The 13313-nt window shown below is 44.7% G+C and overlaps 1 protein-coding gene across 4 annotated transcripts in view; it reads left to right on the top strand.

The window, feature by feature from the left end:
- The first annotated feature begins 227 nt into the window (after positions 1–227).
- The window catches only part of ARHGAP36 (Rho GTPase activating protein 36), a 70863-nt gene continuing 57777 nt past the window's right edge, over positions 228–13313 (top strand). Inside the window, exon 1 of one of the 4 annotated variants that reach the window (XM_050964349.1) lies at positions 228–416. The gene's annotated coding sequence lies outside the window, so the exon portion shown is untranslated. The remainder of the gene's footprint in view (positions 417–13313) is intronic. The other 3 variants (XM_050964345.1, XM_050964346.1, XM_050964343.1) reach the window with 3 other exon arrangements.

The following is a 13313-nucleotide window of genomic DNA, read 5'->3' as shown; positions in this document are numbered from 1 at the left end:
AATTAATAGGATCTTTGCCCGTTCCCTAATTTTTTATGGCTAATGGTAAGAAAAGAATGGGAGGAATTAAGACTGAGACCAGAAATGAATAATGATCCCTTTGCCTAAGGAATATACACAAGTAGCCCTGCGAGCTGTATTTCTCTTTTAAGCTAACCCTCCCCTCTTCTACACATGATGTTTCTAGCTTTTATTTGTCTTGGCAGGAAATTCATCTCTTCTCTTTCCTTTCCCACCCCCTTCTTTCTCTGTTGCCAGATGCTGTTCTTCCCTGCCTCACTTCTCATCCTGCTAAAGTTGGGGTAAGCTCATCTAATGCACGCTGCATGGTGTCTGGGGGGATGGGGTGGTGACAATGGTTTAAAGCAAGCATCTTAACAATTTCCAGAACTTCACCTTGAGAAAGGAGCCCAGAGGTAAGTTATGAGCTGAAAATGAAGCTGTAAGGTAAACAAAACTCCTTTGTTCCTGTTTGTAGAGGGGAGGGTATTTATCTGCTGAAGGGCAGTGGCAAACGCAACTGTGGGTAAACTGGATCTACAAACAGCTTTGGAAACAGAGGAACTGATGCATCTAAGAGTTTCCTGTTTGATTTGATGAATCTCACAAAAATCCAGCCCTAAAAACAGGTGGAGAGGATTTCATTGTAAAGAGGAGAGAGGCTGTAAATTTCGCTTGGAGGGAAAGATTTGCTTACATTCATCAAACTGAAGTTTGCAGTGGATACTTAGCACTTCTGCTTTTAAAGCTTCCAGGAGCTATTCAGCCATTCAGTTACCGACTAATTAAAGCCTTAGAGCTTCTTGCACTGTGTGCTTTGGAGTTCAGGGGGATGTGCGAGGAGCTTTTCAGACAGCGAGGCACTGTACTGGGCTGGATGTGAGAGCTGAGCTGCCAGTTAGCTGCTTGGAGTTTATTCTCACCCAATTTTATATCTGCTGGACAAAAATGAGCATCACTGATCTTGGTGAACATGGGAAGGCAAATGGGAATTTCTTCTGATGTCTCTTTCTTTGCTGCAGGGCTAATGGAGGCTGGAGAGCAGTGCAGACTATTATGGGGTGAACAGAGGCATAGATATTAAGGCAACAAGGTACCCTTAGATTATCTGGTCTGAATCTTTTGTAAATCACAGGTGACAGAACCTCACCCAGTGATTCCTGGATCGATCCCAATAGCTTGGATAAAATGGGTATGCTCAATGCACAGCCTCTCATGTGGATAATGGGGCATACACTATGGTCAAGCTATAACAAGACTGAAATGTTGTATTCCAGGATGCAGGTTAATGGAGGTCAGGTGGATTAGGTCACTGGTGTATCCTTACTGGGGTTACCAAGGGTTTGGGTGGGCAGAACCTATGCACTAGCTCTTACAGAGCTGCTGGGGCTCATGGAGGCAGGCACCATAGTGCAGTCTGTTACAGGGTTAACAGCAAATGGGGCAGGCCCTGGCAGGAAAACTGTTTTTCAGCTCTAGTGTTGCGTTCCTTGTTACAACGAGTGTCTGACTGTGATCTCTCTAGTTCAGATTGCTCAAGAGTTTCCATTATAACCCCCTATTTTCACATGCAGATAACTGGGACTATATAGAGAGTCTGCTGCAGCTAGCCCCAAATCAATCCTTGTTCTTTCCCTCACCCTCCTCTCCATAGTCTGAGCACCCTCCAGTTATGCAGCAAGTGCATGACTAACATCTGTCACATGTGGTTCATTCTGTCTTTCAGCCTCTTCCCAGGGGAAATGTGGGTGCAGTGGAGTGTTTTGGTTTTGTAGGGTGCTTTTATTATTCTTATATGCAGATGCTGCTCTGTGTTTCCATTAGCAAAGGCAGGTTGGAGCAGTGTGTTGTGCACTGAGGAGGTTAGTGATGATGCTTAGCTCCTGGAGGAGTTCATTTCTCCAGTCTCAGACCACCCCCAAAGAAAGCTCTGTCTCATGCACAGACTAGCTTTACCCTTGCAGTGGCCCACGGGGGCCTTGGGTAGAAGGAAAGTGGCTTCTACAGGGTAGAAGTTTCTCTCTGGTGGCTTTAAAGGTTATAAGTAGAGGAATCTTCACTGGGAAGTACATCTGTGGCAGCATGATGGAGTCAAGAGGGTATCAGGATGGACATTGACTGGCCAGATCTGAGTAGTGGGTCAATGGAGAGACAGACAGCAGAGGTGGATGTGATAGTAGTATACCACTGTGTCATTGATTCTTTTTAGGGTGAAGGGTTGGTCTACACTAGTGGAAGCATCATTGCTAGAACAGGTGAAAAATTCTCTAGCCTGGTGCACTCCACTGGCTCCTGAGGCCAAAATGCCCTTCCCAGCCCAGTGTGCTCCACTGGTTTCTGGGCTCAGTGCACAATATATCCTCGCTGAATAGCCCAATATCTCCCTTCTGTTTTGAGCAACCAAGTTCCTCTAAAGTAATGTGTGATTTCTCAAGGAGTTGACTCAGGAGATATCTGAGTCATTAGCGATTATCTTTGAAAACTCATAGAAGATGGGAGAGATTTCAGAGGACTGGAAATGGGCAAATATAGTGCCAATCTATAAAAAGGGGAATAAGGACAACCCAGGGAGTTGCAGACCAGTCAGCTTAACTTCAGTACCCAGAAAGATAATGGAGCAAATAATTAAACATTCAATTTGCAAACACCTAGAAGATAATAAGGTGATAAGTAATAGCATGGATTTGTCAAAAACAAATCATGTCAAACCAACCTAATAGTTTTCTTTGACAGGGTAACAAGCCTTGTGGATGGGGGGAAGCGGTATACATTGTATATCTTGACTTTAGTAAGGCTTTTGATACTGTTTCACATGACCTTCTCAAAAACAAACTAGAGAAATACAACCTACATCTATGGTTGTCAACCTGCAGACCGTGGGATGCTTGTGGTCCAATCAGTACATAGCTGCAGCCTATGTGACATCCTCAGTGCCATACAGGTAGCATTGGATACCATTCGCCCTACGAACCCAGAGCCTGTTGTCAGGCCTGTGCCCAAGACACTTTCGGATGCAATAACACCAGAAGTCCACTGTAATCCACCTAAATAGAGAAGGCCTCCTAATGGCTGGATCTTTAGCTAGAGCTAACCCACGGTTATGGGGCAAAATAATCCCTGGGGTTTAGCCTGGAATGGAGGCAATCTACCTTCCTTCTCTAGTTTAGTTTTTGTTTTATTTAGGGGATGTTCTCATTAATGGGGGAGGAATATATTGTATATTTGGTTGTCATGGTACTAGAACCCTGTTGTTGCTATGGCAACTGAGTTAGATTATTAGGGGATAGCCCCACCAATTTTGGCTGGTTTGGTTAATTCAGTGTGTGGCAATAAATGGCTGCTTTTAAGGTTTACAGCTCTTGGTGTCTCAAGAGATTTCTTCCTAAAACTGCTGCCCCCAAGGATACAACAGAAGTGACTGCCTAGGAAGGAGTACTGAGGAAAGGGATCTGGGGGTTATAGTGCATCACAAGCTAAATATGAGTAACAGTGTCACACTGTTGGGGGAAAAAAAGTGAACATCATTCTGGGATGTATTAACAGGACTACTGTAAGCAAGACACATGAAGTAATTCTTCCACTCTACTCTGTGTTGCTAAGGCCTCAGCTGGAGTATCGTGTCCAGTTCCAAGTGCCACATTTTAGGAAAGATGTGGATAAACTGGAGGAAGTCCAGGGAAGAACAACAAAAATGATTAAAGGCCTAGAAAACATGACCTATTGGGAAAGATTGAAAAAAATGAGTTTGTTTAGTCTGGCGAAGAGAAGATTTGGGGGGTGAGCGGGGGAGACAGTCATGATAGCAGTTTTCAAGTACATAAAAACTTGTTACAAGGAGGAGGCTGAAAATTGTTCTCCTTAACTTCTGAGGATAGGACAAGAAGCAATGAGCTTAAATTGCAGCAAGGGAAGTTTAGGTTGAACATTAGGAAAAACTTCCTAACTGTTAGGGTAGTGAGGCACTAGAATAAATTGCCTAGGGAGGTTATGGAATCTGTCACTGGAGGCTTTTAAGAATGGTTTAGAGAAACACCTGTCAGGGATGGTCTAGTTATTACATAGTTCTACCTTGAGGGCAGGGGACTGGACTAGATGACCTCTCGAGGTCCCTTCCAGTCCTTCACTGCTGTGATTCTTCCCCTGCTATAAAAGAGAAATGACAATTCTGATTAGGCTAATACAAATATGAGTATTTAAATAAAGGGATGCAGCTGGGCAGGATAACCACATTTATTACACTGCTCTGTCCAATAGTGACTGAGGGAGGATCTCCCATCTACTAACATCCTCCCTAATATTTACAGTTAGTTGCCAAGTTATCTTTATACATATCCCTTAATTCTGAAGTCTAGAATTTTCTCCTTTGCTTTTTGGGAGGGAAATTCCTAGGAAGGTAGTCTGGATATTCAGATTTGTAGTAGTTTAGTTTATACTCTGAATGACTCTAGTTGTGTTATGGAAACAAGCATCTCATTCCCATGCAATGCCACTTCGTGTGCCTTGCCAGCTGTTTTGCTACCTCTAACTTTTTCAGAGAATCTTCTGGCTGGGCTAATACTCCTCTTCAGTTGACTTTGAGAAGGGGTTGTGGGCAGCCCTGACTTGAAGCTGGTTCTAGCTGAAAAAGACATGATGTATTCCACTAAGGACTAGAGGCTTGTTAGGAATTGTGTTGTTCTGTTTCATAGATTAGTCTCCTACATCCATTTTTTTTGCAGTGTGATTATCATAAAAGGCAATTACACCAAATGTAAAGGCCTTTGTGGTATGTGTGTTATCACAGTTGATGGGTTGTTGTAATGTTTTGAGTGGAGAGTTCGGTTAAGCAGATTGCTCAGATCACTGGCTGCTTTTCTCTGTGACAAATCCTGCCCCAGCAATTGTAAAAGCTGTCCCAGGAGATCCGCTATTACCTTTGTTAAAATCTCTGCATCCCTGTTTGATAATGACATAGGCGGACATGCATCGCATAGGGCCTTTGTGTGGCTTTGGCATTAACATTGTATGTGCTTCCCCCGGGAAGCTAGTAAGTAGGTTGCTATTCCCAAAGCTATTTTATAAACATATTCAGCATGGTTTTTACTGGATATATTCAACCTTTTTGTATTAGTCACTGCTGAATCCATCTGATCTTGGGGCTTTACCTCTAGTCAGAATTTTAATGGCATTTCTAAGAGCCTCCCGTGTGATTTGCTCATAGAATAATTTTATTTTTGTGTTAGGGGTTAAGTAGCAAAGGGCCAGATTTTCAAAGGTATGTAGGCACCTAAAATGCAGATGGTGGCTAGTGGGGCTTGTAACAGTGTCTAAGCAGGCCAGGTGCCTAACTCCCCTTGATTCCCATGGGAGTCAGCAGCCTAACCTGCCCATGTGCTTTTTCAAATCTCACTAGGAACCATCAGCATCTTTAGGTGCCTCCGTACCTTTGAAAATCTGGCCCAAAGTTTCCAATTGCCCTTTTTATGCCTCTGTTCACTCAGAGGAGGAAAGTAGCTTTTGTAATAAACTTGAACTATTTGAAGAATGCCTTTAGTTTTAGTTATGAATTCCCTTGATTCTGTTTAAAGATAGAATATGCAGTTACTGGCTTGCTTTATTTTCGTAAGATTAGCTAGCAAATCCTGTGATTTGCTGCTGTGCTTGAAATAGCTGTACTGTTGGATCATGTAACTATATTGTGGCTTTTGAAAGACTGGGGAGTCAAGAGGCTTTCTCAGGACATCCAGTCCCTTTAGCTTTTCCCTGCCAAGGTTCTCATAATAGTCTTTTTCCAATTTATATAATTTTACTAAGTCTCTTTAACTAACTAATTCAAAACCCCTATCAAACCAAAACATAAGAACATAAGAACAGCCATATTGGGTCAGACCAAAGGTCCATCTAGCCCAGTATCCTGTCTGCCGACAGTGGCCAATGCCAGGTGCCCCAGAAGGAATTAATAGAACAGGTAATGATCAAGTGATCCATCCCCTGTTGCCCATTCCAAGCTTCTGGCAAACAGAGGCTAGGGCAGGGCCAGCTCCAAGGGTCTGGCCACCCTAAGCAGCCAAAAAAAAAAAAAAAAAAAGAAAGAAAGAAAGAAAGAAAAGAAAAGCCGTGATCGCAATCTGCAGCAATTCAGCGGGAGGTCCTTTGTTCTGAGCGGGAGCGAGGGACCCTCCACCGAATTGCCGCTGAATATCTGGATGTGCCGCCCCTCTCGGGAGTGGCCGCCCCAAGCAACTACTTGCTAAGCTGTGCCTGGAGCTGGCCCTGGGCTAGAGACACCATCCTTGCCCATCCTGGCTAATAGCCATTGATGGACCTATCCTCCAGAAATTTATCTAGTTCTTTTTTTGGATCCTGTAATAGGCTTGACCACACACTATACCACACACCCCATTCTCCTCTGAGGAAGTGCATGAGAAAAAGAGTGACTGTTCATGAAAGCTGCTAATCGTTTTGCTCAATGAATGATTTGAAAGTGCTCTGGGCTAGATAACAAACTGCTTCTAAGTCCACCGGCAAGGCACCACGGACATTCTCAAGAGCACTGCTCAAGTAGGTGCCCAAGGTTTCACTGGCAGTCATGCACTAAGCCACCTTAGATCTAGGCCCCGGCAGGATTCTCAAACGAAGCCTTTCCACTGCTTATCTTGCCAGCAGACCCAATCCTGCAGGCATAATCAAAGCATGCCTAAGACTGATACCTGTCATAAAAGGCAGCTGGGGCGGAGCGGGTGAGGTGTATGCCCAACCTTAGAGGTTAGGCCACTTACTAGGCTGTGGAAGATGGAAGTTCAAGACCCTGTAAAAATAATTAAACATTTGTTGGAGCAAAGTGGAAGTGCTCTAGCAGGAGAGATTGAGAGAGATGTTCCATGGTATACACTGTAGCCTGGTGGTCAGGGCACTCCCCTGGGAGGGGAAGAACCTTCATTTAAGTCCCACCTGCAAAGCAGGGACATGAAAGCAGGTCTCCCACGTCCCAAGTGAGCGAGGATTTCACTTAGCATTGTGGCTGGAGGTTTACTGTTGTGGGCTTACCCCTCAGACACAGTGGTGTTGAGGGTAGTGTTGAATCTGTATAGAACAGACGCTTTGAGCAATTTATTTTTAATTAACTATTTCACAGTATTTTTCTCCATCACAGTTTTTAACTCAAGATGTTTCGATTTCTTTTTCTTTTAACTGAATATTTTAACCCCTTTTGGGGAAGCATTCTTATTGACTTTGACCTCTGTTCTGGCAAGGGATGTTTTTCTGTATGGCTGATGATGACACTGTTTCCATTTGGTGTATGTGTTCTCAATTTTAACTCTATCTGCGTCAAATTTTTGGGGTGGGGATTTCCTTCTGAGTTAGTGACATGCCTTGGGATCAAGGTAGGGAGAAGCTGAGGCACCTTATGGAGCCACTGACTTCCCTACAACAGTGGAACCAGGTGAGCAAGGAGGTTCTATAGAACACAGGGATCCATGGCGAGACAAGGATCAAGGAACCAGGAGAGTTAGGAGCTTTCCTGAGTCAGCTTCTCTACTCCACTACTCCTCAGGCTCCAACATCCCACATCTTGACTCTTGCTTCCCCACACAGCACTGCATACCTGTGAATTTCCTGAAGTCCACAGGACCTGCTGCAGACTTTAGTAGGACTGCGCATAAGCCCAGTGTAGACACTACACAGATCAACAGCAGCTCCTGCTCCTTGGTATCTGGAACTGGGAGTAGGCATAATGGTATGGAACTGGGGGAGGTTTAGGCAGGGGCTAGATGACTCAAGGAAGATGGGGGTGAGCCATGGAAACAGGAGAACTAGCCTGGCCAAGAAAAGGCTGTAGTGCCTAGGAGCTCTGCAGGCGTGCTGAGCTGAGGCAAGGGGGGAGAATCTGGGAGTTTAGGATTTATGCAGGGTTGGAAGTGTTCTCGAGGCCAGAGGACATCCATGTGGCTGCCTACACAGGGCTGTATACTGCTGATGGCTGCCGTTTCCTACAATTCCCCTTTTCACACAGCGGCATGTTGTAAGGCAGCTCTTCAGAATGGAGTATTCCTTGCTTCAACCTCATCGCAGTGCCAGGGCAACAGACTGAGGTGCTTTGACACAGTACGGTTTCTGCACAGGGAAATAGCACCTCATCAGTCCATCCGAGTTCTTCGAACCTGAACATAAAATTGGGGTGATCAGACATCCCGATTTCATCAGGACTGTCCTGATATTTACTTGTTTGTCCCATGTCCCGACCGAAGTTCGGTCGGGATGCGAATTGTCCGGATGTTTTGCCCTCCTGCACACAGGTGGAGGGGGCTTGCGCCCCCTGCCCCAGCTCCATCCTGGCCCCACCCTGACTCTGCCCCTCTCTCCCCCATTGAATCCCTCCTCAAATCCCTGCCCTGGCCCTGCCTCTTCCCCAAGCACACCGCATTCCTCCTCCTCCCCCATTACTCCCAGGCTTGCGCTAATCAGCTGTATGGTGGTTCAGGTGCTGGAGGGAAGGGGAGAAGCAGGACGCGGCAGCCAGCTCAAGGGAGGTGGAGGCAGAGCAAAGGCGAGCTGGTGCGGGGGGGGTGGGCATGGAGCTGCCCACCAATTTTTCCTATGCTCCGGCAGCTGTTTTTTTTTGCTTTTGTTTTTGTTTTTGCCTCCGCCGCCGGCTGGCACCCTCCTTTCCCCCCTCATCCCGATATTTCACATCTCTCGTCTGGTCACTCTACATAGAATAGTAGATCACGGAGAACTGGGTGACATTATTTATTTGGATTTTCAAAAAAATCCTGACAAAGTGCCTCACAAGAGACCAAAGACAGGGCCAGCTCCAGCTTTTTTGCTGCCCTAAACAGTGAAGCGGAAAAAAATGAAAAGAAAAAGATAAAGTGGCACTTGGGTGGCAGCTCTACTGTGCCGCTTCATTCTTCGGCGGCAATTCGGCAGTGGGTCCTTCGCTCCGAGAGGGACTGAGGGACCCACCACTGAATTGCTGCTGAAGACCCAGATGTGCCGCCCCTTTCCATTGGCCACTCCAAACACCTGCTTCCTGCGCTAGTGCCTGGAGCTGACCCTGACCAAGGAGATGGAACAGTCTTGAGGAGAGAGGCAAAGTACCATCATGCAACTGGAACAGGGTAAGAGAGAGAAAATAAAGACTAAGAAATGGGAGAAGCAGACAGATTTGGAGGCAAAGCAAGGGGAACAAAAAGTTGAACACCGTGAAATGTCTTTGTTGCTTCCATTTCCTTTTTTAAAATGTAGAACATTCCTTACAAAGTAGCTACATTAAAAGAAATGAAAAGTAAGGCCTGAAAAGTCAGGAAATGACTAAATTACAATTGCCTGTGAAATCTTAATCCTGTCTCCTTGTGAGTTTGCCTTAGGATACAGCTTTTTTAAATTAACATGATCACATGGTCTTAAAATGAAAAGCCTGAACATAATGCTCTCTGAACATTTTGCCATAATCTGATTGTGGTTTAATAAACATTTTTTTCAACCTTCTTGTGCACTTTAGCAGCTTCAGGAATTGAAGTGAATTCCTCTGCACAGAAACAAGGGGTGTTGCTACTGACTTCAATGTCTGGAGTAATTCCCCAATAAACCTTCAATTCCCCACTAATTCCCCAGCCCAATATTTGCTGCCTTCTGGCAACCAACTGATTCATCGATTCCAAGGCCAGAAGGGATCATTGTGATCATCTAGTCTGACCTATGTAATGCAGGACGCAGAACTTCCCTGAAAAAATTCCTAGAACATATTTTGCAGAAAAACATCTAATCTTAATTTAAAATTGCCAGGGACGGAAAATCTACCGTGACTCTTGGTAAATTGTTCAGTGTAACCAACTCTTGCAATATTATCTGAGTTGTGAGATATTTGGTGTTTTCCTTAAAGTCATAGCTCCTGGAGCCATGTGATTTCATGGGAATCTCAACTTTCTTCTTTTTTTAAATTGAAGTTTCTAGTCCTTGTGGTTTCAGAGAAGCCTGAAAATGTAACACCTAAATGCTCAACCTTCCCTCCCCTCAAAAGAACCCAAAACTTATTATTTTAAAAATCTGACAATTTTAAGCCAATCTCTATTTTGGAGGCCAGACTTGTGATTTTTCAATACTTGGGTTTAGCCGTATTGTAACATCTTATTTATATTTGAATCACAAATTAGGTATGAGCCAACAATGTGATGCAGTTGCATATAAGGCGGTTTGTATCTGGCAGCTGCAATGTATTTATTGTGAAAGAATTTGCACATACAGGTCCTGATGCTACGGGGGTGATCAGTGCACATTTGAGGGACCCCACTGAACTCCAGGTGCAAATTTTAACAGTAGGGGTAAAAAAACAACAACCTTTGAACGACTGGCCTGGGGATGGGATGGACTCACTGTCACGTGGAGTCTTTCAATCAAGCTTGGTTGTAGCTTTCTAAAAGGTACGTTCTAACTAAGTGTTCCTCAGTGGCTGCGGCACGACCCACAAGTGACCAGGAAAGGTAATCGGGGGGCTGTGAGATGCAGAAAATTATTATAATTATAAAGCAAAGAAAATAAAATTTCCAGAATAACTTTGGAGCAGCCTAAACATTAAAAACCTATCTCGCTCCCCCCACTACCTGCAAATAAGGCCTTTCAAGACCAAATATTCTCTGGCAAGCTCTCAACATACACGGGCTAGAATTGTTCTCATTGATACATTTTTTACTCGGACTTTTATAGTAAATATAAGCAGGGGAACGGGGCTTGCAAACATTTTTGATTTCCAGTAAGGGGTCGCCAACCTGGAAAGGTTGAGAAACACTTCTTTAACTTAACCACGGGACTCTGGCTTGTGCTGTGCAGGAAGTCAGACTAGCTGATTATAATATCCCTCCTGGCCTTAAAATCCTTGACTCTGTGAAAATCGGCTCTATAGAGGCACTGGAGTTTGGTCATGCACAATTCACTGCTGGATCAGGACCATATCTAGTATCATCTCTCATATTCTTTCTATCCAAGTCTTTTGAGTGCAATTTTAGAGTAAGCCCACAATGGCCCTATGTTACTACATGAATATTTTTCTTGAAAAAGCCTCATCTTAGCCATGTGGGTCTGTCACAAATCTAGTCACATGGCACTTATGCTCTTTCTCGTGTCTTTAGATTGTATTACTAGTGACTGTACCCAAATATTCCAGTGAACGGGGATGATCAGTTTGTCACACTTGTAAATAGCTCCTCCCTCAGTAGTTATTTTTGCATGGCCAGTCGGCTTGCTGTGTACATGACCCCACCCCTCAGTACTCAGCCCCGCGCGCTCAGCAGACAGTATCTAAATACATTCTCTTGGATCACTTCAGCCATTGTTACCCTGACACAGGATGGAGCATTTCAGCTTTCTTGACAAGTGGAAGTTCAGTGTTTTGGAAGACATGCTGGTTGCAAATATAGCACAAGTTATTTGCTTATCTATTTAGTTTTTGAATCAGTCACAGTAAGGATGCTAATGATGCCAGTGCTGCAGAATCATTAATGCTGTTAGTGCTGCTGTTCTTGGAGCTCCAGTGTTAGCTGCATGAGCAGACGGTGCAGTTTGCTGATTCAGCAGACCACCATGTTATGCATAAAGAAAGACCACAGGTTTGGTTCGATGGCGAAGGCGCTCAGCCAGGTTTATTGTCAGCAAAGCATGGTACTAGCGCCCTGTCCAACAGGTCACAGGGACATTAACACATGTATGCCCATGATAAGCTAAAGCTCCATCAACTTAACAGGATGATGTCCCCTCAGCCAATCCAAAGATACCCCTCCTATGACTCGCCCTTTTGTACATTGATACAAACAAGTTACATGTTATGATCCTGATGTTTGTTACCACCCTTCTCCTTGTACCCACTAGTTCAGGAGTTCTCAACCTTTTTCTTTCCGAGGCCCCCCCAACGTGCTCTAAAAATTCCAAGGTCCATCTGTACCATAACTGGTTCTCTGCATATACAAGCTGCATTGCTCAGGGTTCGGCTTCAGCCCTGGGTGGTGGGACTCAGGGCTCTGAATTTCAGCCCCATGCGATGGGACTTCAGCTTTCTACACTGGGCCCCAGCAAGTCTAATACTGGCCCTGCGGGGGGCTACCAAGCAGGCACTAGTTTAAACTAGTGCAGTGAGAACCACTGCACTAGTTTAAACAAAACATTCTCATCTCTTATCCTGTCATTCTATCCATCTCTTATGAGGGATCGGTGTGTTCCTGTACAATTTCCTGGGAATTTGTTTATGTAATTACTTGAGAGATCTGTGTGTCTTTGTACCATCCTCTCTGGTCAGGAATGTGCTGACACAGTTAGCCAATAGTTGGTGTGTTACTATTCTGCCAAGGCCAGGCCTGCTCTGGTTTGCAGCCTTTGGTTCACACTGTTAGTTATGTCTAGGGCTCCAGCAAGGCCTACATCCTGGACTTGTCTTTTTTGGCCCAGATAAGCTTTAAGTGTGAAATTGCTTGGTAGAGGAAATCTCTGTGTAAAATGGAAAATTTTACTAACAATTAAGAAACAAATTAAAGTGATTGAAGATTATAAAATGGGATGAAAGCAAAGGAATAATGTAAATAATCCATGTATTTAGATAATATGTATTTAAATGAAGAAAAATCTTGATTTAATAAAAAAATATGTTTTTAAATTTAAAAACAAAACCAGGATTTGAATGCACCCTAATGGGAAAGTATTAAGATTGCACATATCTAGGATGAGCCATTTCCTTCTCTACCCCAGTATGTAGGAGGCATGTTGAGGAAGGAAGGAAGGGGAATGAATGGAGTGCAAGTCACTCAGGCAGTTGCAAGCTGTTTCTCAGCCTGTAGGAGGCTATTGCAAGCTATCTTAAGTTAGCGCAGTGGTCCTCAACCTTTCCATACTACTTTACCCCTTTTAGGCGTCTGATTTGTCTTGCGTATCCCCAAGTTTTATCTCACTTAAAAATCACTTGCTTACAAAATCAGACATAAAAATACAGAAGTGTCACAGCACACTGTTATTAAAAAACTGCTGACTGTCTAATTTTTACCATATAATAGGAATATAAATATTGTACTTACATTTTTGTGTATAGTGCAGGGGTGGGCAAACTATGGCCGCAGGCCAGATGTGGCCTGCGAGCCATTTGGCCCCTTTCCATTGCTTCAGCTGGGGCCCTGGGTTGGGGGGGCCCACCCTAGCCAGGGCACTGGGTCGGGGGCCACATCATGCGGCTGGGCCCTACTTTGGCTGGGGCGCAGGGTCGGGGCAGCACCACGTGGCTCGGCCCTGCTCCGGCCGGGGCGCAGGGTTGGGGGCTGCACCACGTGGCCCGCGGAAGCTACGGCATGGCCCTG

Source organism: Gopherus flavomarginatus, chromosome 8 (assembly GCF_025201925.1).
Source record: "Gopherus flavomarginatus isolate rGopFla2 chromosome 8, rGopFla2.mat.asm, whole genome shotgun sequence".
Taxonomy (NCBI): domain Eukaryota; kingdom Metazoa; phylum Chordata; order Testudines; family Testudinidae; genus Gopherus; species Gopherus flavomarginatus.
The sequence above is the reverse complement of the archived record's forward strand: the minus strand, read 5'-3'. Positions and strand labels throughout refer to the sequence as shown.